This window comes from Pleurodeles waltl, chromosome 4_1 (genome assembly GCF_031143425.1).
Source record: "Pleurodeles waltl isolate 20211129_DDA chromosome 4_1, aPleWal1.hap1.20221129, whole genome shotgun sequence".
NCBI classification, from domain to species: Eukaryota; Metazoa; Chordata; class Amphibia; order Caudata; family Salamandridae; genus Pleurodeles; species Pleurodeles waltl.
Window position 1 is genome coordinate 264,071,333 of NC_090442.1, and position 27,099 is coordinate 264,098,431.

At 46.7% G+C, this 27,099-nt stretch overlaps 1 long non-coding RNA gene across 1 annotated transcript; it reads right to left on the minus strand.

The window, feature by feature from the left end:
• LOC138287657 (uncharacterized) lies at positions 1–27,099 on the minus strand. The gene is made up of 4 exons (XR_011202263.1): positions 26,938–27,099; positions 19,717–19,814; positions 19,221–19,286; positions 1–10,458 (listed from the first exon to the last, which is right to left on the minus strand). It is a non-coding gene; the product is annotated as an uncharacterized lncRNA (long non-coding RNA).

Sequence of the window (27,099 nt, forward strand, 5' to 3'; positions counted from 1 at the left end):
TGCAGGAACCAAAGTTTTATTGTGCAAACAATACGATGTGTGCTTGCAATGAAACGGCCTTGATCACATGACTGCCTCTATTAAACTAACCAATATAAAGGACAAATGATAAAGTGAAACACACATGCGCCATCTTCGACAGTGCACTGTACAACTGTAATCCATATATTTTCTCTTTTACATAAACATGACTGGCACAACATGTAACATGTCAATATAATGTAAACACATCTGTGTTGACCATAAGTAATTAGTAAGTATGTGTTATACTACTCAAAATAGGATAACGCTCAATGAATAGCATTTACAGGCACTCAATTGAAAGCTCAAAGGCACAAATGTGTAGATATGGTATACCAATGCAATGGATATCACAAGGCCATGTTGATAGACTCTATACGATTGACTACCAGTGTATTGGTATACCGACAGACACTATACTGCATAGCAGCATATGGCTGCCAAAATGGAATAATATCCCATCCCACAGATACACGTCATGGGACAAGGGCCTTCTTGTAACAATGTTGCATACGTCATATAGACAGTAAACATAAAAGAGAAATAAAAAAAATCAATGGCATAAACGGCGATGGGTATATAACCTCATGCATCCAATAACTGTTAAAGCCACAGTCTTTACACTCGAAATGTGGGTATGGATACAGTTCTGCAGTACAAAATGCCACAGCAGGCAAACATTCAATATTACATGGGCACAGAACAGAAAGTAGCATTAAATGGAAATGCATGTGGTTCTGCATTACACCATGCCACTTTTGGCAGAGAATCAATGTTGGATACGCACGGCACAAAAATCAGCATAATGTCTCCCAAAGTTAATGTTGCATTTCGCGTTGACAAACACACAGTCAAGAGGGTGCAAGCTCTTATCTGTGAAATGTCTCCCAAAGTTAGACCGCAGCCTATGGTAACTATGCCTCACACTCTTGCCATGCACTGCTAGTTACCCGAGGTATTACAGCACTCATGACAACTTTCATAACATCAAATATTAATGAGACATTAGCAGTCAAATGAAGAACATTTTTGCATCGTGGGGGTGAGAGTTATAGTTACCTTAAGCTGCGTGTTCTAGTTACTTGAAATAACTCTATAATTGCTGAATTTCTATGGTTTTGTGCGAGTAACTATAATGTCCCTGTAACCTTTGTTTTATTAAGTGATATATATATATATATATATATATATATATATATATATGTGGTAACTGACAGTGAGCGAGTGAGTTCAACAAATGTGTAAACTTGTTTCCGATGATTTGCCATGTTTGGGAGCTGATGGGTGATCACTTTTTCCTGAAAGTGATTGGCCTTTGAAACTTAGTGAAATTTACCTGCAGGGTCCACTTCTTTTTTCTGGTTCATCAGACCAGACCAGTCACTTTGTTCTTCACCAGCAGTGCACTATACAGGTCTACCTTGTTTGGTTTGGGGGGGTTGTGTGACCAAGATGGCAGAGGGAGCAGGCGCTTGAATCCGTCTCCGCGCCAGACCCGATCGTAATCCTGCCGTTATCCGGACGACCTGCACGGATTTGACCGGCATAGAGTGTGGCTCCCGAGGTCACTGTTGGATACTGTTGGCCGCGCTGCAGCATCCCTGTGGTAGGGCTGCTGCCGGACTATATTGAGCCTGTGCACGTCCTGAGGCCTGTGCGGTGGTGCTGGCCTGGGAGTCGCGGACTGCTGGAGAGACTTCAGGACAACGGCGTGCCCTGTAAAGTGTTGCCGGCTCTCGTGTGCAGGGCAGCGAGAGACCTGGCGGCTCTGCGGCACGCTGGACTCGAGGATTTCCGGCCACCGCTTGGAGGGGGCTGCGGATCACGGGCGATCATGCCGGCATGCTTGGGCACTGGTTCACGCTGCGCAGTCGCCCAGCGGTGTGGTACATGCGGGCAGTAGCATTGCCCTGGCACTGTCATCTGGGCCTGAGCTGCGGAGATCGGCTGACGAAGGTGAGGTGCGGTGGGGGGCCCTTTCCTACAATTCGACTCAGTCTCCTCCCCTCTCCCCTCCACCCCACCTGAATTGTTCTGGATGCCTGAAGCAGTGCAATCGGTGCACCACTTACTAAGAGGACGAGGGGGACCTCCCCACCCCATTGATCCTGTGGCCAGTGCGGGGTCAGGCCTTTCCCTCCCAGTGTCAAGCTACCTTGCCCAACCCTGTCCTGTTGAGGGGCTTGGAGGGACTATTCTTCGCACCACAGCCTAAAAGTAAGCAGTCTGCGTCTTTCTATGATATAGTGATGGGGCGCAACAAATCTGATAAAATGGTGCGGATGGCGTTGCACCATGCGTGCAACCTGCACAGAATTCTCTGGTGTCCCTCAAGACTTACCTGTGTCGGCCATACTTGCAGCGCACACGCAGAAGTTTGATGACATCCTTAGTGCAATACAGAGCATTAAATCTACTCTGGAACCTAAGATTGACGCCCTGTGTATCGATATGGGCCACCTGCGAGAGGAACATAAAAAGTTGAAGGATCGTGTTGCGTCCGCTGAGGGTGAGGACGCAGGGCTACGTCCCCCTCTTACTGCTGCCACTCAACACGTCAGGGACTTGCAGAGGGAGGTCTCGAGCCTCCACCAACATCTTGAGGATCAAGAAGGGAGAGCTCCTCGCAATAACATTAGGGTGGTGGGCCTGCCCGAACAGGAGGGGAGCCCAAATATGGACCTGTACATGGAGCAGTGGTTGGCCCGGACGGTTCTCCGAGGTAAACAATCCTCCTTTTTTTGGTGGAAAGAGCGCAAAGGGTCCAGGGCAGGCCTCCTCCGCCGGGGGCCCCTCCTCGCCCAGTGGTGGTGCATTTCTTTAACTACAGAGACAGAGATCACATCCTACAAAGGGCTCGTACTGGCGGCCCATGGAGGATCGCCAACCAAAGATGAACATTTACCCCGATTACACACAAGAGGTGCAGCGCAGATCTACCTCTTTCCTCACTGTAAAGCTCATGTTGAGGGAGCACAGGGTCAAATACGCTCTCCAGTTCCTGGCAACCCTTAAGATTATAACAAACACTAGCACCATTTTCTGCACCACACTGGAGGAGGCCTGGGCATGGTTGGAGGACAATGGCATGGCTTCAGGCCCACCACAGCCACCTTCACACTTGGCGAGGCGCGGTCCAAGGAGAGGCCACTTGGACAGTACCCGGAGCACGCAGGTGGCCCCTACCGCTGAACAGGCTTCCATAGAAAGGGATCGGGCCTGTGTGGAGGTGGAGCGGTGGGTAGGATCCCCTGCATCTTCAGCGAGAAGTGAGGACCGTCAGGATGTGGTCTCCCTGGACTTGGAAGTGGAACAGTTTAGAGTAATACTGGGCGAGGGACCGACAGTGACACTGCAGACTGCAGAGGATCTGTTGTAGCGAGGGACGCACCTAATGAGGCAAACCTCTCTGATCTGGGAACAACACTACATATCTGTGCATCTTGTCAACGTTAAAATTTCATCGTGCCTGGGCGGGTTTAGCTTGCCTGCCCTCTTTGCTCTTATATTCCAGGTTAATCCTCTCCGCTCGTATTGTCTACGTTCCCCCCTTCCCTTTACACGTAGGTGTAATCATACAAAAAAAATAATGTTTCAGTTCGGTATAAGCATTTCAGTGCTATTGGCTGTCCACCAATCCTTGATGTAGCCTGGGAAAAATATTTGATGTTACATTTATGTTTTTTCTTTCAGTGGACTTGTTCATGGGTGCATGGGTGGGTGTGGTGGAATATGCAGGGCGGTACACACAGGGGGGACGGGGGCTTGGGCTGGGTGCAGGGGTGGTGGTGGGGGACTGGTATTTGGGCTGTCGAAGCCTGTGACCCCTCCGCCTAGCTGCATCCTATTGCTCTCACATCTAGTTACAAGTCACAATATTCCTTTATGACTTGGAATGTTAGGGGGTTGGCAGGCTTCAGCAAACGGCACAAAGTCTACCAATTTCTCCGTCGCCATAAGGTGCATGTGGCTATGCTTCAGGAGACACACCATACGGCTCCGGACCTGGAACAAATGCACAGACGCTGGCGTGGGTCCATGATCGGTACAACACATTCTAGATATGTTAGTGGGACTCTGATATGGGTGGCCCCTGGAGTGCCATTGTTGATACCACATACCAAGATAGACCCAGAACGGCGTTTTGTTATATTGGAAGGAACCTTGGATGGTGCACTTCTATCCCTAATTTCACTATATGCACCTAACGCTAATCAGAATGCATTCTGGCAGTCACTGTCCATATCTCTTCTCCTTACCCCGGAGGCGCCATGCTATTGGGGGGGCGATTTCAATGGTACTCCTTGTATTGAATAAGATAGATCCCACCCTCCGCTGCAGGGGGCCCAGTCAAGCGCGCTTGCACACCAACTTCGCCTCTGGTCCGTAAATAATTAACTGCATGATGTGTGGCATGGCCTGCACCCAAATGGACGTATGTACTCTTACTATTCTGGGTTACATGTACTGCACACTAGAATTGATCTGGTGTATGCCAATACTGGCGCATTACTGAAAGTCACCAGCACAGAATACCTTGGACGCACATTATCTGATCACTCTCCATTCCACTTGGGGGTACGCTGGAACCGTGCTCCTCCAGGTATACCAACCTGGAGAATGCTTGTGGCGGCATTACAGGATGCTGCATACAGAGAGACTATGAGAGGGCATATTGAATCTTATTTTTCAACTAATGCAGGCATGGCATCTGATGTGCGGATAGAGTGGGATGCCTTTAAGGTGGTGATGAGGGGTCACATGATAAAAACGAATTACGGTATGGCGTTATTATTGCGCCAAGAGCTAGATGTGCTTGAGGCCGAGCTGCAACATTATGAACAGCTTCTGCCCACTGACGTGGAGGCAGCTGCTCCACTAGCTAATATTAGGATCAACTATCAGCAGACCTTAGACAAATTGTCTTGGCTCCATTACTCTGGCTACCTGGCTCGCAAGCATGCTGAGGGGGACAAGGTGGGCAAGTTATTGGCCTGGCTGCTTCACACAGAACACTCCCAATCACCAATTACTGCGCTGTAGGGTGGGAATAACCAAATGGACAGGAAGAAATCAATATGGCATTCTTTGAATATTACTCCACACTATATACAGCCTCTGTATCGGGGGGATTGTGCTGTGGCGGAATAGTTTTTGTCCCCTCTCCACTTGCCCAGATTGTCCCCAGCGGAAAGGCAGTGATTGGACGCCCCTCTATAGCTTACAGAGCTCAAGGGGGCTATAAAAAGTATGACATGCGGGAAGGCCCCTGGCACGGACGGGTGGCCGATTGATTTTTATGCTACATATCAGGCCGCGCTGGCCCCTAAACTGCTGGCCATGTACAATGCAGCGTTCGAGGAAGGAGACCTTCCGTCTTCCCTGAGGGAGGCGACATTGGTGGTCCTCCCTAAACCAGGCAGAGACCCTCTACGGATGGGTTCATACCACCCACTATCGTTACTAAACACTGATTACAAGTTATTAAGTCCTATGCTGGCGGATAGACTTATGCCCATAATCACAGGATTGGTTCATTCTGACCAAAACGGATTCATCCCGGGAAGAAGCACTTTTCTCAACCTCCGTAGATTGTTCTCCATTATGAACTGGGTGGGGGTGTAGAAAAACGAATCTGCGTTGGCTTCCTTAGATATAGAAAAAGAGTTTGACACACTGGGGTGGACTTACCTGTTGCGGGTTCTACAACAGCTGGGCTTTGGTCCCAACTTCCTGAAATGGATGATTCTATTATATCACTCACCTATAGCCCAGATGAGGATGGGTGTAGTGATCTCCAAGCCCTTTGGTATCGCTCGTGGGACACGCCAGGGATGCTCCCTGTCACCACTCCTCTTCACACTGGCTATGGAGCCCTTGGCGGAGACTGAGAGCACCTGACTGGGGAATTTATATGGGAGGGATGTGCACGTCATGTCGCTTTAGGTGGACGACGCTTTGATATACCTCTGCAATCCTGTGGCGGCCTTGCCCCAATTGTTGTCATTGCTGCAGGAGTTTGGCAAGGCATTCGGCCTCCAAGTAAATTGGACAAAGTCCTGCTTGTTCCCTCTCACGCCGTTGTCCATGGCCCAACGCGAGCAGTTACCTAATACCTCCCTGTCGTGGGCATGCAGCACCAATAAATATCTTGGGGTTAAGATCTTCCATGAGGTAAAAGATTTAATAGACGCAAATATAGATGGCGTTCTATCAGGAGCGAGGTCTTTGTTTCCTTTTTAGACTTCTCTCCCACACTCTCCCCTGGGTAGATTGACTATCGCTAAGATGCTGGTCCTCCCAAGATTATTATATCACTTTTCGGCTCTTCCATTCTCTTTTCCGAATAAATGGTTTGCGGAGATGCGCTCCTTCCTCACAGCGCTGATATGGGGCAAGGGCAGATCACGTGTGGGTTTAAGCAAACTTTACACTCCCCTGTCGGAGGGTGGCCTGGGTGCCCCAAATTTAGAGCACTACTATGCGGCGGCTCAGCTCCAATGGGCTATGCGTTGGCTAGCAGGCCATAATTTGCACAAACTATGTGTCTCGGTCAAACAAGGAGGTACAATTAGAATAATATGATGGTTGTTGTCCCCTAACTCCGCTACCACAATTGCAGATACCAACCTACTGATGAGAAACACAAAGAAATGTTGGTTCAGGTACACACACAGGTCGGGCCGGGTTACTCCATACACGTCGCAGCTCCCCCTGTGGGTACTACCGGGGTGGGTTCCTACCCTACATAAAACAGTGGACGCTGCCTGGGAGGAGGCGGGAATAGTGGAATGGGGTGACCTCTTTGAAGACCGCAGGGTGACACCTTTTGCTAACTTGGTGGACGATTTCAGCCTCCCTCCAGGATCCTTTCTTACTTATGCCACTCCAACCCGATTAGCAGCAACCTACTGGGGCACCTTACCCAGTGGGCCTGTCACATCGGTTCTGCTCCAGACACTTCTGACTCATGGGAACACAAATAAGGCGATCACAAGTGTATACAATGTGCTAGGCATAGATCACAATACTTCCCTTACATCACTCCGGACATACTGGGGGGAGGCACCACACATCACACTTACAGATACCCAATGGCATCAGGCCCTCGCAGCTCCTAAAATCATATCAATGAATGCCCGCTACAAACTTATCCAGTTCAATTATTTGCATCACACCTATCTTGCTCCTGCGAGACTGGCGAGGATTTACCCATCTGCACAGGATGAGTGTCCGAGGTACCACAGTGGGACTGCTGATTTCTTACATATGGTGTGGTCCTGCCCCCGCACAGTCGAATATTGGATAACCATAACTGCGACGTTGAATAAAATCACGGGAGGGATCACGCACTGTGATATGGCACACTATATACTTGGCAGAACACGCAGAATCTCCAAAAACAAATCAGCGAATAAAATTCTAGACTTAGCATTAGTACTGGCAAAAAGACACTTAGCTATGAGTTGGGAATCCCCCAATTTACGGCCAGTATCGAGATGGCTCGCTGATCTGCACGTTGGTGTTCTGGCAGAACAACAGGTACTAACATCATCACATGCTGAGATTGGACCCCCTTCGAATCTCCCTGATTGGGAAGGGGTACTTGCGGTGATCGAGAGCAAATTGAATCGGCCAACAGGGTTGTGTGGTGGGGGGTGGGGTTGTTTTTTCACCCTTCTCCCCCTTCCTTCTCTCCTCCTCTCCCCCTCTGTGTGCTGGTGCATTGGTAGTGCCCCATTCGCGGCACCGCCCCCCGCCCTGCTCGTAAATAGTCAAACACAAATCCGGCTCAGGTGCCCTCTTTGGCGCTCCCTTGACATGTCCTGGCAGCGCCTCTACTCAGTTCAACTGCAGTTTATTGTAGTTTATTGCAGTTGTTTAAGGGGTTGGTATTGTATTGTTTTTTCTTTTGCTTTTTCTGTATCCCGCAAACAGAGTGACATATGCATATTATTCAGCGGTCTTGTAACTATTATCCTGTAATTGATCTACACCGTTACATATTTTACTGCCTTTGATTCCTAGTTCACTAAGATTGGTCTTTATTGTGTACTGTATTGGATGCCAATATCCAAAAATAGGCAATGGGTTGTTGCAGCTTAAAGTTTATCATACTGTATAGATTTGTCATCTGGAATGTTTGCTAATTTACAGTAAAATACAATAAAGGAATATGCAAAAAATGGCCTTGCTTGGTTTGGGACTGGGAGGGAGTTACTCAGAATCAGTAGGAGGAGGATGGAAGGACTCAGGGCAGGACTACCTCAACAGCTAGAAGGAGAAAGCTATTGACTTTAAAGAGAACCCATGATGATGGCAAAGACTCTGAGGCCTACTACTCTCTCAGCTTTGTTTACAGGAGAGAGGTGTGTTGATTTGGGAAATGCTTCTGAGTATGTGTTTGCTGCAATGCTGACTCAAACATGAAACTCCTCTTATATTCTTTCTTTGCCTCTGAGTCTTCTTGGTACGGTCTGTCTCCTTATGGAGCTTACCTTGCTTCCTTTTGTCCTTCTCCTTTATTCTATAATACAGTTACTGTTTTTTCAATATGCAGGCTTTTTCCTAGTCCTCTCCTGCACAAAAAAAACCTGGTGAAAGATCAACACTCCAGCTTACCTACTGGAAAGATTTAGCCAGGCACTCAACCAGGAGTGACGGACATTCCAAGAAGAATGGAGATGCACAGCCTAATTTGTCAATACAGGATCATTTGCCTTTAAACAAAAAAAAATTTTAGAACTAGGAGGGTTAACTTAAATTCTCCATTATTTGTATTTTCCAAACCTAGAAGACATAACATTTAGAGATGTACTATCTTGGGTCTCTCTGGGGCAGAAGGACTGTTTGCAATGCATTTAAAGAACTGTGTCATACTTATCCTTTCATCATTTTCTTCCACAAAAGATTGTGTTTCCTTCCACAACAGATTGATGATGATGCTGCTCAGCACCCCAATGAATATTGTTGTAGTTTATTTTTTGTAGTGTTTGCATTTATAAAACCTTTCCCCAAATCCCCCTTCCCATCCATTCATCGAGCCCCTAAGCCTCTTCCACCAGGCTGTGGGATTTATTGAGGTGTGACTTTGTTTTGCACCATAAATGAATCACACACTTGCTGGGGTGGATGTGGTGAAAGCGACATGAACTCACTGCATGACCTTCTATTACCTGAGCAATATTCCACACCGGCCCATCAACATTAAGGCCTTTTGTTGTGTGTTGTGCAAACAATTAACCTTGTCCAACAACTCCTGACTCCACTTCTCCTTACTTCATGATTTTTATTTCCTACGTTTAATTTTTAAATACTAGCTCCCCACCTTTATCCAGAAGATGTTGATATTGCTAGTTCTTATTATTATAACAGCTCTTCTTTGTTGTGTTTCAAATACTGTCATTGTGGTGGTCTGGTCTCAGTCTTCCTAAAGTTATATGATATGACCCGCTAACTGCTTTCTTTCAATCTAGTTGACAGTGATGGATAACCCTTTGATTAATCCTGCAGATGGAGTTCACATAGGTGGGAGTGGTGCCTTCTGTCTTCCCTGTTAGCGCACTAGCCTGCTACTACTACTACCACCGCCTTAAGATGTTACCTTGGGAAAAACCCTGCAGTAAAAAGATTCCTTTGCTTCATCTATTCAGGTAAGGGAACAGCTATGGACTGACCTGAACTTGTTTAGTTAGTAATTAACTTCTACTGAAGAATATGTTATTTGTGTGTATCTAGGTTTTTTATGCAAAATAGGCAATATCAATCATCCCTAGTGGTCAATGTAGTTGCAGAGGGCAGTAGAGCAAGGGTATAAGTAAATGACATACACTTTTTTAGCAGATTTAAAAAACAGGCTACACTAAAAGACAGCAGTGCAAACTAAAACACCAGAATAAACATTTAAGGCATAAATCAAGTAACATTAATTATCCCCTTCTATTTTTAACAAATAGAGAACCCACAATTTCCACCCACAACAGGCCTGCCCCTCTCCCCAAACAAATAGCCCCGTCACCGAAAGTCCCACGAAAGTCCAAAGTGAAATCCGGTCACAATTCCCTCAACAAGTTCCTCCCACCAAAACAAAAAATGTAAAAAAGGGCTCGGAAGAAGGCATTGTCTATTTGAGTCCAGAGCTGGTCCAGGCCTGCTCTCCATACCGTCCATCTGCTGCAGTATATGTGGAGCAATGCCCTTTCAGAGCAGGTGATGGCGGCAGCAGGTACTGTCAAGGACCCTAGCAACTGGCAATGTAGTGGCCGGGAGGCTGGGGCTGATGTGCTGCTGAACTTGGTCCTGGGTAAAAGGCAGCAATTTCTTCCACTTCCTCCTGCAGGACTACTATCATCCAGTATTCAGCCTGTATACTCTGTAGCCTCTGCTGCTGAAGATGGGCAGCTATCTCCTGCCTGGTGTGTAGTGCTGGTCAATCAGCTGGAGTATCAATATTGAGAAAAACAAAAATAAAAAAGACAACTTGTAACCAATTCTCCAAGCAAACACTTCTTAAAAAGTAGGTAGTGGGCGGTACAGCAGCAGAACATTGCTGGTCCCCTACACACATTGGAATTTGATGTGATTATTATTCTTGGGGTCTCAGGGCCAGTTTTATTTGTTTACCCACACATGCCTCAGATAAAAAGCACTGACTGTCTAGTAGAAAAAAATTAATGCAGAATAACACTATAATAAAAAAACTGTGATTTGATTTTTTTCTTTCAAAAGCTTTTCTCGTAACTAAACAGACACTTTTAGTGGAAACATAAAAATGAATTTCCTCTTATATATGAGTAAGGCATTATGTACTATAAAGTACAGGCTGTTCTGCCAAACTAATGGAGGCATGCCAGCCAACGCTTCAAGTACTTTGCTACTATCTGTAGCTGGGGCAGCTATAGTTGACAATTATCTATCTTTAATTCCAATAGCCCTGCTCTTCTTCAAATGCCTTTCACTTAGTTTCTACTCTAACACTAAGAGGCAGATGAATAATAAATAAGATACATCACACATGTCACGTATAAAATGTGGATATATTATCCTGTCTGTCTTATGCAGACAGTGGGGAAAACGATGCACTGCACTACAGGGAAAGGAATGGGCTATATTGATTGTATTTGGTACGTTCGTCACAGAGTGTTCCTTACACCAAACTTGAAATAAAATCGGGCACCTACTAGTCCCACTTTACTCACTGACCTCACCCACCATCACAAATTCTTTCTAACAAATTCATTCACTGGGCAGTAACGAATGGAAACTTGACTTACTCTACTACAGAGTAAGGCACAGGGATTAGGCGGGTAGTCAGAGCTTTTGCAATAAAATAGAGGAGTGTCAACTGATCATCAATTCATCATTTGCCTACGTTTTGGCTTATTCATTCACGGTATAGAAGAAAGTCTAAAGGCAAAAATCTGAACAGGCATAAAATAAATAAGTTATGGGAAACCATTAAATATATTTTGGAAACACTTCACATGGCCATAAAAATATGACACATGCCGGAGGGAGCCATCATAGCGGACGCAACTTGAAGGAGCTCCTGCTCCTCCGATCCGACAAGTCATCCTGCCTGACAGCAGAACGCACCCCGAAATGCCTAAGTGACGGGTGAGGCGCCCGGAAGCGGGGGGAATCTGCAGGGGAGCTGCGGGCGAGGTGTGCAGTGTGGCAGCCTCGGAAGGCTGAGGCCTGCCCAGGCATGAGCGACTGGGGCCCAGTGGGACATGCGGCTCTACGGCAAATGAGCCCGCCATCATTCGTTAAGATGGCAGCAGCAGTGGGTCCAGCCTGTAGGTGGGAGTGGCTCCTGGCTGTGGTGGAGATCCTGGGGCTGCACTGCGGGGCACACCGCACGGCTGCATTTGAACGAGGGAGCCCACTGGGGTGGACCGGTGAATTGAGGCAGCTGGAACCTCGTCCTGCAACCGGGGGACCTGCATGTTAGAGACTGAGGATCACATTGGGGTGAGGCCCTCTGCCCTGAACTGCAGGTTGGTGCTGGTGCTGGCGGGAGTGGGAGAAGGAGGAGATCGGGTTTTGATGCTCACAAGATGGTGGATGGCATCGCACTCAGGCCCTGGGGGGCTCCCTGCGGCCTGGGGTTCCGTGGCTCCCTGATCCTCCCCTCCCTTCAATGGAGGTGACTGGAATATACGTGCCACGACCGGCAGACCGGTGCTGGTGTGGTCAGTGGGCTTCGCACACTGGGGGCCACTAGATCAGACTAAGGGGGTCATTACGACTCCCGCCGGACGCGGTGACTGCGCGCCGGGCGGGAGCCGCCAAAATACCGTACCGCGGTCGCAAGACCGCGGCGGGTATTTTGAGTTTTCCCCTGGGCTGGCGGGCGGCCGCCGAAAGGCCGCCCGCCAGCCCAGGGGAAAACGACCTTCCCACCATGAAGCCGGCTCGTAATCGAGCCGGCGGAGTGGGAAGGTGCGACGGGTGCTACTGCACCCGTCGCGTATTTCACTGTCTGCTATGCAGACAGTGAAATACAAGCGGGCCCTCTTACGGGGGCCCCTGCAGTGCCCATGCCATTGGCATGGGCACTGCAGGGGCCCCCAGGGGCCCCGCGACACCCCCTACCGCCATCCTGTTCCTGGCGGGCGAACCGCCAGGAACAGGATGGCGGTAGGGGGTGTCAGAATCCCCTCGGCGGCGCAGCAAGCTGCGCCGCCTTGGAGGATTCTTTTGGGCAGTGGGAAACTGGCGGGAGACCGCCAGTTTCCCTCTTCTGACCGCGGCCAAAGCGCCGCGGTCAGAATGCCCTGCGGGGCACCGCCGGGCTGTCGGCGGTGCTCCCGCCAACCGCGAGCCTGGCGGTCTATGACCGCCAGGCTCGTAATGAGGGCCTAAGACTCAACTGTTACAGCCAGAAGGCCAACTGTGGGCACTGCGCCAGCAGGCTCGCAGCTGGATGGCTGGACTCCTACCTCTCTGCCCCCACCGGTCTCTGAATTCAAGGGGGTAGAGAATGGTGCGGCCAGTGAGAGGCCATGAAGGAGGTGTGGTGCAGTGAGCCCCCCACTCCAGAGATTTGTGCTTCTGCCCTGGTGATTGGTGTCCTGTAGATCGACTGTCAATGGAACAGGGGCCGTCAAGCCATCAGGGGGCCTTCCTGAATACCACTGACAGTACGGTGGGACTGGGGTGCTTTCCTTCCAGCCCCCAGGATACATCCGATTGGCTGACATCCCATGTGGACATGGGGTGTGACAGGCCCCCTCATACTAAGGTGGCGCAAATGAAAATGGACCAGTACACTGCACCTTTGGCGACAGCTGTAGGCTCAGCTGATTGAGTGATGCCGAGAACCATTCTTGCGAAAATAATCTCCGTCTTGTGGGCTTGCCGGAGGAAATAGAAGAGGGTGGCATGGAGGAACTAATGGAGACCTGAATCTGCTCTTGTGTACCTGAAGATAGGCTGTCTCGTTGCTCCATGGTGGAGCGGGCGCATCAAGTATTGGCGAAAAAGGCCACCGCCCGGGGCTCCTTTTTAGCCTGTGGTGGTCCAGCTCCTCAACTACAGAGACCGGGACACTATTCTCCAAGAGGCCCACACCAAGGCAGAGATACGGTACCCAAATACAAAAATCCTGATCTTCCCGGACTATACTCAAGCTGTCCACCAGCGTTGTCGCTCTTATGAGGAAGTAAAACAGAAGCTGTGTGTGCTGAATGTGCCCTACATGCTCCTTTTAACCGCCAAGCTTAAGATAATCAATGGTGCCTCAACTCTCTTTTTTTTAAAATGCCGCAGCAGGCATGGGAATGGGTGATGGAACAGTGGCAATTGAATCTTCAGAGTGGTCCGGCAGTGGACCCCATAGATGGACCTGGATCCCAGCTGCTGCAGCCTGCTAGAGAGCCCCGAGAGTGCCACTGGGGGTCCAAGAGGAGGCGCCCCTCATGTGGAGGCAGAGGGGGGTGTCGGCATGCCCGGCTCTGGGGGTTGAGCAGGGGAGTTCAGAGACCGAGGAGTCCTACCTGTCTAATGCACCAGCCATTTTTTACTCAGATGGGGGGGTCCCCCCTGATCGTGGCCTTGAATGATCTGGAAACAGGAAACCTGTTCAGCAACTGTAATAAACACTGATATTTGCCTAGCTATGATTGTTTGTTGCCATGGGTCATTCTCATCCCGGGACAGTCCAGAGAGATGAAGTACTGGGACACTAGGGTGGGATTGGAAGTACTGAGTAGTCGCCCCTCCATCTTTCTTCTCGTATATCAAATGAAGCTGTCAGGTGAATCATCCAGACGTGGGTGGGAATTATCCAAGTTCAGGTTGTAGAACACCTTCATGAGTTAATACAGTTATATAATGGCTAATATAAGGCTGACAGATGCTTCTAGGGAGGAAGTATGAGGAGGTGGGGAGTTGGGGTACTTTTTTTCCATTTAAGGTTGTTTCTACAGATTGTTCTCTTCCAGTTCACAAGATGAATACGTATATCACTGATGCTCACTTCACACATGTTCAGGTGCACTGAGGCATACACTGTGCTGTTCCAAAGGACCAATTCTCATAGTCAAATGTCCCCAGAGGTCATCCTCTGTCCATTGGGAAGCCCCATGGGCTGTTCATGCTAATCCTTGTACTTATAATTATATCCGTAATTTCATGGAACGTTAACGGGCTGCTAGACCGCATTAAACGGACCACAGTCCTCCGGTACATAAAGAGGCATTCCCCGGGGTTGGTCTTTCTACAGGAGACACATCTATTGCGGATCCACTGCTCCTTCCTAGGGTGCTTTAGATATGATTGGGTTTATCATGCAGGGTCTGTGAGAAGCTCCATGGGAATAGCCCTATTACTGCATAAATCGCTTCCGCTGACAGTAAGAAAGGTTCACAAAGACCCCTTGGGGAGGTATATAGGTGTGGAGGGCCAAATAGAGGCCAAGCAATACAATCTGCTGTCCTGCTATATTCCCCCACAACTTTTGCAGCCCACGAGGGAGGCACTGGGATCGCACCTAACGTCGCTCCCTGCCGGATTCACTCTGGTGGGAGGAGATTTCAATGCAGTTCCGGACCCGATCTGGGATGTCTCAGCGGGATCCAAATCCAACTGCTGCATCCAGTCTGCATACTCAAAAACCTGGGCAGATTCCTTGGGCCTCTGTGATGCATGGCGGGTCTGGCATCCGGAGGAACGTGCCTATACCCACCGGTCTGCAGCTCATCATACTGAAGCCAGAATAGACCTCATACGGGTACTGGCAACGGATGTGATGCTTCTGAGATCCGTTCAAGTACTTCCTAGGGGCATATCGGACCATGCGCTGCTTTCAGTGGATTGGGGTTTGGTGCGGCTGGCACAGCTGCAGACTTGGAGACTCAATGCATGGTATTTGAAGTCCCCTGAATGTGCCCGTTTTGTAGAGGGGGAACTTAAGGCTTTCTTCCACTGTAATGAGGACTCAGTAAATTTTAGAGCGAAGCTCTGGGGGCATGCAAACCTCCAATGCAGGAAATACTCAAAGGCTACATCCATAGACAAGAATGGGAACAGTGGGAAAAATGCATAGACCTTGAGAATAGGACACTTGAGTTAGAGAGACAGGCCTGACGATCAGAAATACAGGTGACACAACATCAGCTGGTGCAGGCGTGGACTGAACTGAGACAGATATCTCTTGAATAGGCAAAACAATGCTAGCAGGCTTCTACCAGTATAATCTATGGGGTGGGTGACAAACCCAGCAAGTTGTTCTACTGGCTGGCCACAGGTGAGGCAGCTGCCAAAGTGGTGCCAACCATATGTGAACCGCTGACGAAAGAGGAAGTAGAGGCTGGTATATCTGAGCTTAAGGGTGGGGGGGACTACAGGACCAGACGGGCACCCAATAGAGTACTATAAAATGTTCTGTTCACTGTTGGTGCCTCATCTTCTAAACCTCTATAAGGAGGCATTGTCAAAGGGGACACTTTCTCCTGAACTAGACTGTGCCACGATTGTGGCACTGCCAAAAGATGGACTACCCGTGACCAATGTGCATCATATCGGTTAATCTCTCTTATTAATGCCGATATAAAGATACAAGCCAAAATACTGGCAACACGTCTTACCTGCACACTATCTCATCTCATCCACCCAGATCAATGTGACTTCATGCCAGATAGAAGCACGAGGCACTGCATCCGTCGAGTCCAGGCGGCCCTCTCCCGAGGCCCACAACTGGGGGGGGTAAAGTGTCCCTGCTCCTCACTGATTTCTGTAAAACATTTGACAGATTATTTTGGGAATATATGGAGGTAGTCCTATTGCGTATGGGGTTGGGAAAGAGATTTCACCAAATTATCCTCATCCTATATCAAAAAACACAGCTGAGGTCCGGGTGAATGGAGTTCTATCCCCCCCATTTCCAATTCGGCGGGGAACACGCCGGGGTGTCCCTGATCCCTGTTGCTCTTTGCACTACCTATAGAGCCCCTTGTGCTACTTGTTGCGTAGCGACCCTCTAATGTGGGGCTGGAGATGGGGTAACAGACTGGAAGACAAGGTGGCACTAAAAGCAGATGATGTCCTGGTGCTTTTGAGTGATCCATCTTTGTCGGGCCCCAGGTGCTTGGAGCTATTAGAGTTGTTCGGGGAGATAACTGGGCTTCTTGTTAATGCTAGTAAATCAACACTGGTGGAAGTGAAGGGTGATGCAGAGGGACGACATTGGTGCCCCAAATTTCCGGTGCGGAGGAATGCTTTCAAATACCTGGGTGTTCACATCCCCCTTCTCCCCAAGTTGGCTTGAGTACTACATTTTCGGGGCTTGACCTCAAACTTGGATCGAGACCTACAACATTGGAAGGGTTTGCCCTTAAACCCAATAGGGCGTACCATTATCCTTATCCTGCCTGTATGCCTAGATGAACTATCCATACCAGATACCACAGGAGTGGTTCCAATCACTCACATCTAAAATCACAAAATTCACAAATTTTATGTGGAACGGGGGTGACATAAAATAGTCTTTGATACTGCGCTGCAGTCTCCTTTTGAGGGGGGATTGAGGATTCCAGACTTATGCATTTACTAACTAGCTGCACAGCTGGTGCCTGTTAATGATTGGTTTGCAGGGGGGAAGGGACGACCCCGCTTACCGGCTAGAATCCATTCAGTGGGTTTTAATGATCTGCTGGGTATGCTCTAGGAGGGGTAAAATCTCCAAACAGATGTCTTCATGTACTCGGGTCGCTAAAGGTTGCTCGAGGGCGGCCCTGCATTTAATAAAATGGGACCTGCGCTTAACTCAAATGACTCCCCTTTGGCTTTGGGAATGGCTACACCAGCTTAAAGCACTTAAAGTGTTCCACTGCTGGGACTTGATAGGAATCACCAACTTGACTTGTGAGACATTTATAGAGGGTGTAGCCTTTTGTCTTTTCAAGATCTGAAAGAACAATATGGACTGAATAAGACCATTTTTCCACTATCTACAAATGTGATATGCCCTGGGGGCTCATGTTCCCTCAGAAACACACCTCCCTGAATCTAATCCGCTAGAAGCTAATATACTAATGGGGAAATTTGGGAAAAAGCAGTATCCCAAATCTACAGGTCACTACTTACGAATGCCCCCAGATGGCTTTGACCATCTGAGACAGAAATGGACAAAGTTGGTTGGGGAACTTGATAACGACGATTGGCAGGAGGCATCCCTGGCCCCCAGGGAACTAACCGTCTCAGCAAGACTGTGCATGATACAATTCAATCACATCCAAGACTACTGAGAATATCCTAGGACACATCCAACCTGTGCTAGATGCAGGAGAGACTTCTTCCATGTGATCTGGAGCTGATCCCAGCTAAGGCCCTTCTGAGAGGGGGTCGGTAAAGAAATATGAGAGCTGTTGGGGTGTCCTGTGGCCTTTAGCCTCAAAACAGCAGTAACAGGACTGCTGGAGGAACTGGGTGGCCCAAGTGCAGAGCAGATATTTATAGGAGTAGCATGCCCCTTAGCTAAAAAGGATATAGCCGATTTGTGAAAGCAACCCAAAATTCCATCAATGGTGGGATGGAGGGTGGGGGTGGATTGGTGTGGGCATCAAGAAAAGCTGATTTATGCCACCCAAGGGTGTCCGCAGAAGCATGATAGAATATGGGGAAATGGTGGAACTATCAGGGTGTATTACTGTGATGCTGCTGTCAATGCAAATGAACATGGAATGTATTGTGAGATTTGATATGCATATTCAATGATGCCAATGTTGGAACATCCTGTGTGTTCACTATTTTCAACAACACATAATAAAATTTGGTTATAAAAATTAAAAAAATGACACATGCCAAGAATAGATTTTTCATATTGTTTGGTGGGCTGGGACAGAAGAACTTAGGAAAGAATAAAGGAGTGAAGTACTAAGAGGTGATTGAGTAGGCCAAGGGAAACACACCTTGTGTGTTCGGTTTACAATGCATTGAAAACTTTGTAAATGCCACACTAGCTGAAGCAGACGCACATTGCACAGCCAACACTGCAGTCACAAATTGAACCATACTGTACTTCTGTCATGTGTCATGAAGTGCCCTGGCAGGGAGGGAGTTGATGAATGATGATGGGTGCAATACATATTTGCCTTGCTTAACAAATACAGTGAGTCAAGGGATTAGATCTCAAATTAAAATACCCCCCATTTTAAACCATAGCTTTGATAACTATGAAACATAGTAAGTGAAGCAGGTGAGCAGCATTACCCTCTCTAAAAGAGCTCCCTTGTTCATTCATCCATGCAATTATTCAATCATCCTTTCATTCTTCCTACTATGTTCATCTATAGCCACTATGATTTAAGCTTTACTTTCTCTCATCCAGTCTTTTACCATAATTCACAATCCATTATTCATCCATTCAGTACCCGCTATCCACCCTTTCTTTCAATCATCCTTTTACCCATCCGTCCATTTACCCAAAACTCACCCATGCATCCTTTCACCCAACCACTCATCCTTTCCTTTCACTCAGTTCACCCATTCTTTCTATTTAACCTTCCGTTCTTTCCCGTTTCCATCAAGCCATCATTTGTAGCATACATTATATGTATTTTTGCAGAGTTGCAGATAGAAGAGCCCATAACCCAACCACTGCTGTAGCTGGTAATGCAGGGGGTTTATGATCATGACAACATCCTTGTAGCTAATGAGTATAATAGTAATGTTAATAAGCAAGCAATGTGACTTACCATCTCCCATCCCTGCTGCAGCTTCTGCCCCTGCTCCATTTCCTCCTGCAGCTGGCGCTGGTGTGGCTAGAAAAAATCAATTTACAGTTTCACATTTCTTTAGTCAACAAAATGGAACTACAATACATCGCTACAGTTCACTTAGCACTGCTGTATCTCCTATCAAAAATATCACGCTTGGCATTTTGTTGGTTCACAATGTTAGAAAAGCCAGGTAGTCAAGACAGCCAAAAACCTTTTTTACTGGAGGAGCAAAGCTATAGCCTATGATGATGATGATGATGACTAAGAATCATTGAAGCGCAATGAAGGGGTGGAATAAAATGGTCAATAAAAGACAGAAAAAGATAATGCAGGAAAAACAGCAAATAAACAAAAATTGGATAGATGAGTTGGAAAAAAGGAGACAGTATTAAAAAAAAACAAGGCACAATTAAAAGTAGTATTATAGTGGGCAGAGGTAAAAGTTAGGGTAATAATAATATGTAGGACTTACTGAGATGAGCAGAGCCCTTAGCATTGGCACTGGTGGTCAGGTCCTCCTTCCCAGCTCTTGCTGGACCTGTCTCTGTGCCCCCTTCTTGCCTTTAGGTGCTGATGTAAGAAATGAAGAAAATTCAAAAAATCTGTGGTACAGTTAATCTCCACAAAATTATTATGAGAGGCAAATGCAGTAGCATTTTACTTATTTAAATTAGATTGCCTATGGTACTAGTATTATTATGGACTATCGTTGAGTTGGCTATACTCCTAAAATCCCTATTCCACATTTCTTTACCAAAAACTACATTTGGAACTAATGAATTGTAATGAATGATCCTTGATTGTATTCTCATTTCTCAACACCCTTGATGGACCAACTCAGTCTCCCTTTTTGCAATGCATAGATGCATAGATAAAAGTCAAGGAGAACTCTAACTCACTGATATCACTAATTCACTATGGTGACAGGAGGACAGAGGAGTCTGCATTGGAATGGCTTCCTAAATAATCAGCCAAAGAGAGTGCCGACAAGTACAATGTGGTAGCATTGAGCACCTGCCTAGCTCTAACTGGATGACATAATAATATTCTTCGCATAAGCTAAATGTAACTTATCTCTGAGTGTGAGCAGCATGCTATTCTGAAAAATAACTTTTGGATGGTGCTCTGTACCTGGCTGGTGAGCCGCACACACTGACACACCCTCCCCCAACGTAGCTGATGCTCCTGCAGGGGGTACCCAGTGCCAGGGCTGTCACCTGCTGCCAGCATGGAGGGGAGGTAGCACTGCCCATAAAACAAGTGCTGCCACCCCTACCTCACAAAACATGGGCTGTGGCTGCTCTTGGCTGCTTGGGAGGGCCTGGCGCTGCTGCTCCCCTGCTTGCCAACCTACCCTGCCATGGCACTGGCCTGGGTGGGTTAAAGATAATGAAAAAAATAGGGGAAGGTGGAAATGAAGGGAAAAAGGAAATAAAGAAGTAAAAGGAAAAAATAAGTTAAAAAATACAAAAAGTCAAGAAAACACGAAAAATGTTAAAAAACATAATATACACATGCAAAAACACACTCTAATACAATAAATAAAAATGAGGTGTAGATTAATTAAGGGGATGGAGGATTGAAAAGATAATAGAAGGATACAAACAAGGCCCAGCACCATGAACAGAGCAGGAAAAACAAGATGGTCGTTCCCATGTGAACCACATGGTGCAGTTTGTGCTTGATTTTGAAAGGGAGAACGTACTTTGAATTGCATTTGAAGTAAAATGCAATGCAAACGGGCACGATGCAGTATTCCACCTGCCCGCGGAACTCCACGTACCACAGCAGAGTTGTTGTGTGACTCAGTGCACTTCACCCACGCTTAATTTACACCCTCTCGTACAGTCAGGCAGGCACTTACACACCCAGTTACACTCCAACAAAAGCACCTATGTACCCACCACTCATATGGACAGAAAGTGACTGACACAGTCAGTCACTGCTCTTACATAATACATCATTCATGACATCATCCAGCAAAGTAAACTTCAATATACTTCATAAACAAATTTCGAATAAGAAGACAAAGGGGAGGGAGGTACAGCACAGAGCTCACAGTAAGCTTCTGAACTACTACACTCACTTTTCAAATAAGAGACAGTTCTCAGCAGCTAGTCCTGCCTTTTCTGAACCGCCACAATAAACACTTATGACTGAAGTAAAAGGTCTAACCATATTTAAGCTAGTCTATTTCAAAATTCAACCATACTATTTGTGAACCTGAAAAGAGGTTTTAGTGCAAATGACAGATTTACACATACCACTGCAATATATGATCACTAGAGAGGTCTTAGCAGACCAAGCACTATGTCACAAACCACTAGTTAAAATATTCTTCACCCTAGAGAAAGGAGTGAGAAAAGTGGTCAATCTTTGTAAATGTCTACTACACTGAGCCATCACCCAGCAAACGGTCTTATTTGTTGCAATCTACTGTTGAAACTGGTCAGTGTGTTATAAAACAGAACTATACTGAGCCATCACTGTGGAGTAAAATTTCAAACAGCCTAGGGTGTTGCAAAGCACTACTATAAACATATGTTAGCCAGTGCCAGTGAAGAGCCTAGCTCACTGATAAATAGCACACCCACTTACAAAATGGGGTTATAGACCAGATGACATATGTTAGAAACAGTATCACTCAGTAGTACAGAAAGAAAAGCAATTTAACTTATGCAGTAGGTTAGTATATATCTTTAAGTCTCATAAACTTTATGAAACACTTACATGCACGGTATGATGTGATCAGTGATGTCACATTGACATTTTTAGTGAAATATATATGTTTACTTAAAAAAACAAAGGTTACAGGGACTTTATAGTTAGGCTCACATTTTAAACATACAAAACCATAGATATTCACCTGTTATAGTTGTCAGGTAACTATGACTCGTGCCCTAATGTAACTATAACTTGCACCCCTGGTAATCTTTGGATTTTTCAGTGAATTTCTATGTTTTTCTAAATTCTTCTTCTTAACTATAACATCCCTGTAACCTTTGCTTTTTTTTAGTAAATTTCTATGTTTTTTTAACGTAATTTTCATTACTACACGTTAATCCAACCAATTTCGTGCACAGCCTTCAGCCATGCGCGTTAGTGGTCCCCTTCCCTGGTGGATTTCGGCCCCAGGGACCCCATCCCATGAGGTCCGACCATCTAAATGTTTTTGGGAGAATGGGGGCCACTCAACCCCGCTCCCTGGCTCATTTTGACCCTGGAGACCCCATTCCTTGGTGCCCGGTGTTAATATGTTTATATTTTTGGGGGAGGGGGCCGAGTGGCCCCCTCCCTAGCTCAATGTTGACCCCGGGGACCCCAACCCCAGGGCCTGGCCCTGGGGTCACGTGCCCTCAAATTCCCTTGGCTCTTTTTGGCCTAAGGGCCCCATCCCCCGGAACCTGATATTAATATATTCATGTTTTATGGGGAGGTGGGCTGCATGGCCTCACTCCCCAAGCCATTCTCAGCCCCGGGAACCCCATCCCCTGAGGCCCAGTCTAAACATTTTTTGGGGGGGGCGCCACACGACCCCCTTCTCCCCGGCCAATCTCTGGCAAAGGGGAACCCATCCCCTGGAGCCCGGCTATGTCATCTGGGTGCCCCCGTGGGCAGCCAGCTAAAATGGTTGGGGACCACAGGGGAGCCTGAAGGCCGCCCCTTCTCTGGGAACCGGCATTCCTGTCACAGAAAGGGAGCTGCTAAAGATGCAGCTCACTCTCTGTGAAAGCAATAGTTTCCTTCTGTTTGCCTGTCTGCATTTCTGCAGGTACAGAAACAGAGAAAATCACCACTTTGAGCAAGTGAAAGCTGTATGACTCACCAGAGTGTTTGCTCTAACTTGGTGGGAGCCGTCAAAGCTCCCCCCCATAGTCAGAGCAAACAGCTATGTCCCAGGGGTGGGCACCCCAGGACATGGCAGGCACTGGCCCTAGCCAATATTGACTCCACGAGGGTGCCCCTCCAACATTAGAACTTGCCCCAGGGAGGTGGTGGTCCCCAGGGCCAGGGGTCTGCAATGGACCCCATATCTTCTTTAAATGTGGCCCTGGGGACATGGTGGTCCATGGGGCCGGGGGGAGGGCTGGACAGCCCCCTGCATTTCATTCTATGGTCCCAGGGAGGTGGCAGTCCTCATGGCTGTTGGGGGGGACCTGCTCCCAGCTTATTATTCAAAGTTGGCCCCAGGGAGGTTGGGGTCCCTGCGGAGTGGGGGGCCACCCCCACATTCAATGTAATATGATCCCCGGGGAGGTGGCAGTCTCCGGGGCCCTCCTTATTTTTTACATGCCCACTGGCCCTAGCCAACCTGAGGGCTGTTTACAAAATAAGCCCAAACCTGTTTTTTTTATTTTTTATTATTTTCACTGGTTCTGCAGGTCAGCCATAACTCATGGTTAAAATTAAAAAACAAATGTTTTTTTGCTCTAAAGGGGTTCCCTCTGGGAACCTAGCACCAGAGCTAAGAGATCTGAGGGGTCAGGGTGTGCCTACCCTGGCTCCTTTTTTTTTGTACCCTCTTTTACTGGGACTTGGCTGAAGCCGAGTCCCAAGATGGCTGCAAACACTTACTTGTTGAAGCCAATCAGATCTCAGCATGAGATCAGGAGGGTTTGCAAACCCTTTGTGGTGTCCCTTTATATCCAAATTAGTTTTTTCTTTAATTTCTCAAAGACTACTAAACTTATTTACACCAAAAACAGAAAGCGCACTTTCTGGACCAATACATACCTTTCTGCCAAATTTGGTGCCATTCCATCCAGTGGTTCTGGAGCTATTCCTGTTCAAAATCCCTATGGCCTATAGAAAAATGCATGGGGAAAAAGTGTTTTGAATCCCCCACCTTTTTCTCAGCCCCCGCATGACTGATCACCCCAAAACTTTTCAGACAGCAGGTCACGTAAGTTGCAAATCTTTTGGGAAAATTTTGTGAAGATTTGTCAACCGACGCCAAAGAAATAGGCAAATCAAAAAAAAAAATTCCTATAGAAACTAGGTCCTAACTATAACTACCTAGTGGCGACTGCCACTAGATTATATATATATATATACATATATATCATTATTCTTATTATTATTATCATTACCTACTGGTGACAGCCAGTAGGTAGTTATAGTCAGGACCAACTTTTCCCACAGATGAAGGGTTTTTTGTTGTGCTAATACCCTTGGAGCAGTTTGCTGAATCTTCACAAAACGTTCTGAAAAAAGTGTCCTGCTTTGCGTGACTCTGGGTGGAAAGTTTCGGGTGATTCGTTAAGTGGGGCAGGGGCATAAGAATAATGAAAGGTGGGGCAAAACAATTTTCCCCATTCTGTGTCTATGGGGATTTTGCATTATTTAGACACTGCTACAGCCCGAACCGCTGAAAGGAATTACACCAAATTTGTGATTTGGTGTAAAACAGTTCAGCAGATTTAGAGTTATTTTAGAATTAAAAATATAGCAAGAAAGAGATGTGGATCGGATCCATAGGAAAAGCAAAGCCCTGTTTGGCTGGCCGCAACCTGACAGAAAAGTTGCTGCCACCATTTTGTTCGTCTCATTGGTTGGGTGGGGTGGGAAAACAAAAGTGCAAAAACACATAAGGGGTCAAGATACAGGTATTCTGACCCCGTAGAGCACACAGAGAGTCCGCTCATGGGCATTAAATTGGCCTTTTTTTTTTACTCTGATCCGTGGATCTGCAGATCCACTGCACTCTTGCCATGCAAAGCAAATTACCCACACATTACATCATTGATGACACCTTCTATGGCATCATTGATATCATCACTGCAACAGTTGCAATTAAATTATTGATGAGAAAACTGTGCATGGCAGGGGCGCGAGTTATAGTTTTCTTAGGACGTGAGATATAATTACTTGAGTGAATTATACCTATAACTGCTGAATGTGCATGGTTTTGTGTGAGTAAATTCAGAATATAACGTCCCAGTAACCTATGTTTTTTAAAGAATACATACACACACACATTATGTATGTATATTTGTCTTACAGTCTGCCCATGAGAAACCCATGCAGTCAATTTACTAACCATCTTTTGCGATTCCGTACATACTGATTATGAATCACAGACCCTTAGTTTGGTAGACAATAAGGAGGAAAGATCACTCGACGATAGGGGTTTTGTGGGAACATACTTTTGAATTTTTGGACTCGTGTTCAAAGATCCCTTACCTGAAGACATTGAAAACCAACATCAAGACCCTTATATGGACACTTAATTTTACAGGCAACCTGTGGGTTTAAGCTGGCAGAGCTTGTTCCCTGAAGTATTTCAATTTTTTATCAATCTGAGAAAAAAGACACTTAGCCTAGTCCCCGGTGCGTCCTGTGTTATGAACCTGGCTATTACATTTCCTGGTAATACTGCTTAGGGTTGAAGGTGAAGAACTGAGTAAAGACGAAATGCATATACAGTTTGGCTTATGGAATGGAAGAGGTAGCAGAGGAGGAGAAGGAAGATGGAGGAGATAAGTAAAAAAACAGAGATTTAGGCAAAAGGATATTTAATGATGGAATGATGCCGACAGCGAGGTCAGTGTCTCAGAGCATGACCCAGGGGCGCAGATTTTAAACATCAAGATCTTCAGAAGACACTGGTTTCCCCTTTAACACGGTATATTAACACTGAAGTACGATGCAGCACGTATACCGACATGTGAGGCGCACGAGGAGGCAGGTGGCACCCACGACATTCTTTTGCGAGGAAATGAGAGCTAGAGTTGTGACGCATTTCTTTGGCAACACACACCAAGCTCCCTATTTAATGGACACGTTTGAGTTTTTTGGCATGCGTGCATATGCTGTTTCCAAAATGAACCTACCATTGCCGCCTGACAAATCATACACTGCCGACCGTTGGAGCAGCATATCCGCAGCCCACATTACCATTTAAGTTTTTCTATTTCTTATCCCTCACAGAGCTTCGCTCCCGGATAATTGGGAACATCTGTTTGGCTGAAGGATGGCCTCTTCTGCAAAGTGCACACAATTCATTATTCACTGAGCTGCGCAACTGGCAACTGTCAACCAGAATTAACCTGCAGGTCGAGCTGCATAATTGTACGAATTGTAAGAGGATTACCAGCTGCAGATGGCTTACAAATATTTCTTTATGTAAAGAAAAGTATACGAAGGATTTGTGACATATCACCATCACGGGTACAGACTAAGCAGCTTTTACCGCACGTACAGAATAAGCTACAGTGCCGTCCAAATATAGTGAACTCAAAAACAGTATACTTTCTGTGCTAATAAACCACAAAAATATGAATATGAAAATGTGAAATTGGGTTACTGGTTGAGGGGATTGTTAGAAATGGGTTTTTTGGTTGGCAGTCAGGTTGCCCTCTGTCCAAGCAAGAACCCTCACTCTAATCAGGGTAAGTCACACACAATCCAAAATCAGCCTGTGCTCACCCTCTGGTAGCTTGGCACGAGCAGTCAGGCTTAACTTAGAAGGCAATGTGTAAAGCATTTGTGCAATAAATCATACAACACCATAGCATAACACCACAAAAATACACCACACAGTGTTTAGAAAAATATATAATATTTATCTGGGTATCTTCAGGTCAAAACGATCAAAGTTGCAATACGAATTTGTAAAGATATCACTGAAAAGTGATAGAAAGTGTCTTAAGTCTTTAGAAAGTAAACAAAGTCTCTTTCAAACACAAAGTACCTGGTTTCTGGTGGAAAATCTCCTCAGAGATTGGAGAGCACTTTTACAGCCAGACAAGAGTTCAGCAAGGCAGCAGTCCTTTGTAGAAAAGCAGACAGGTGAGTCCTTTGAGCAGCCAGGCAGTTCTTCTTGGCAGGATGTAGTTTCTGGTTCAGGTTTCTT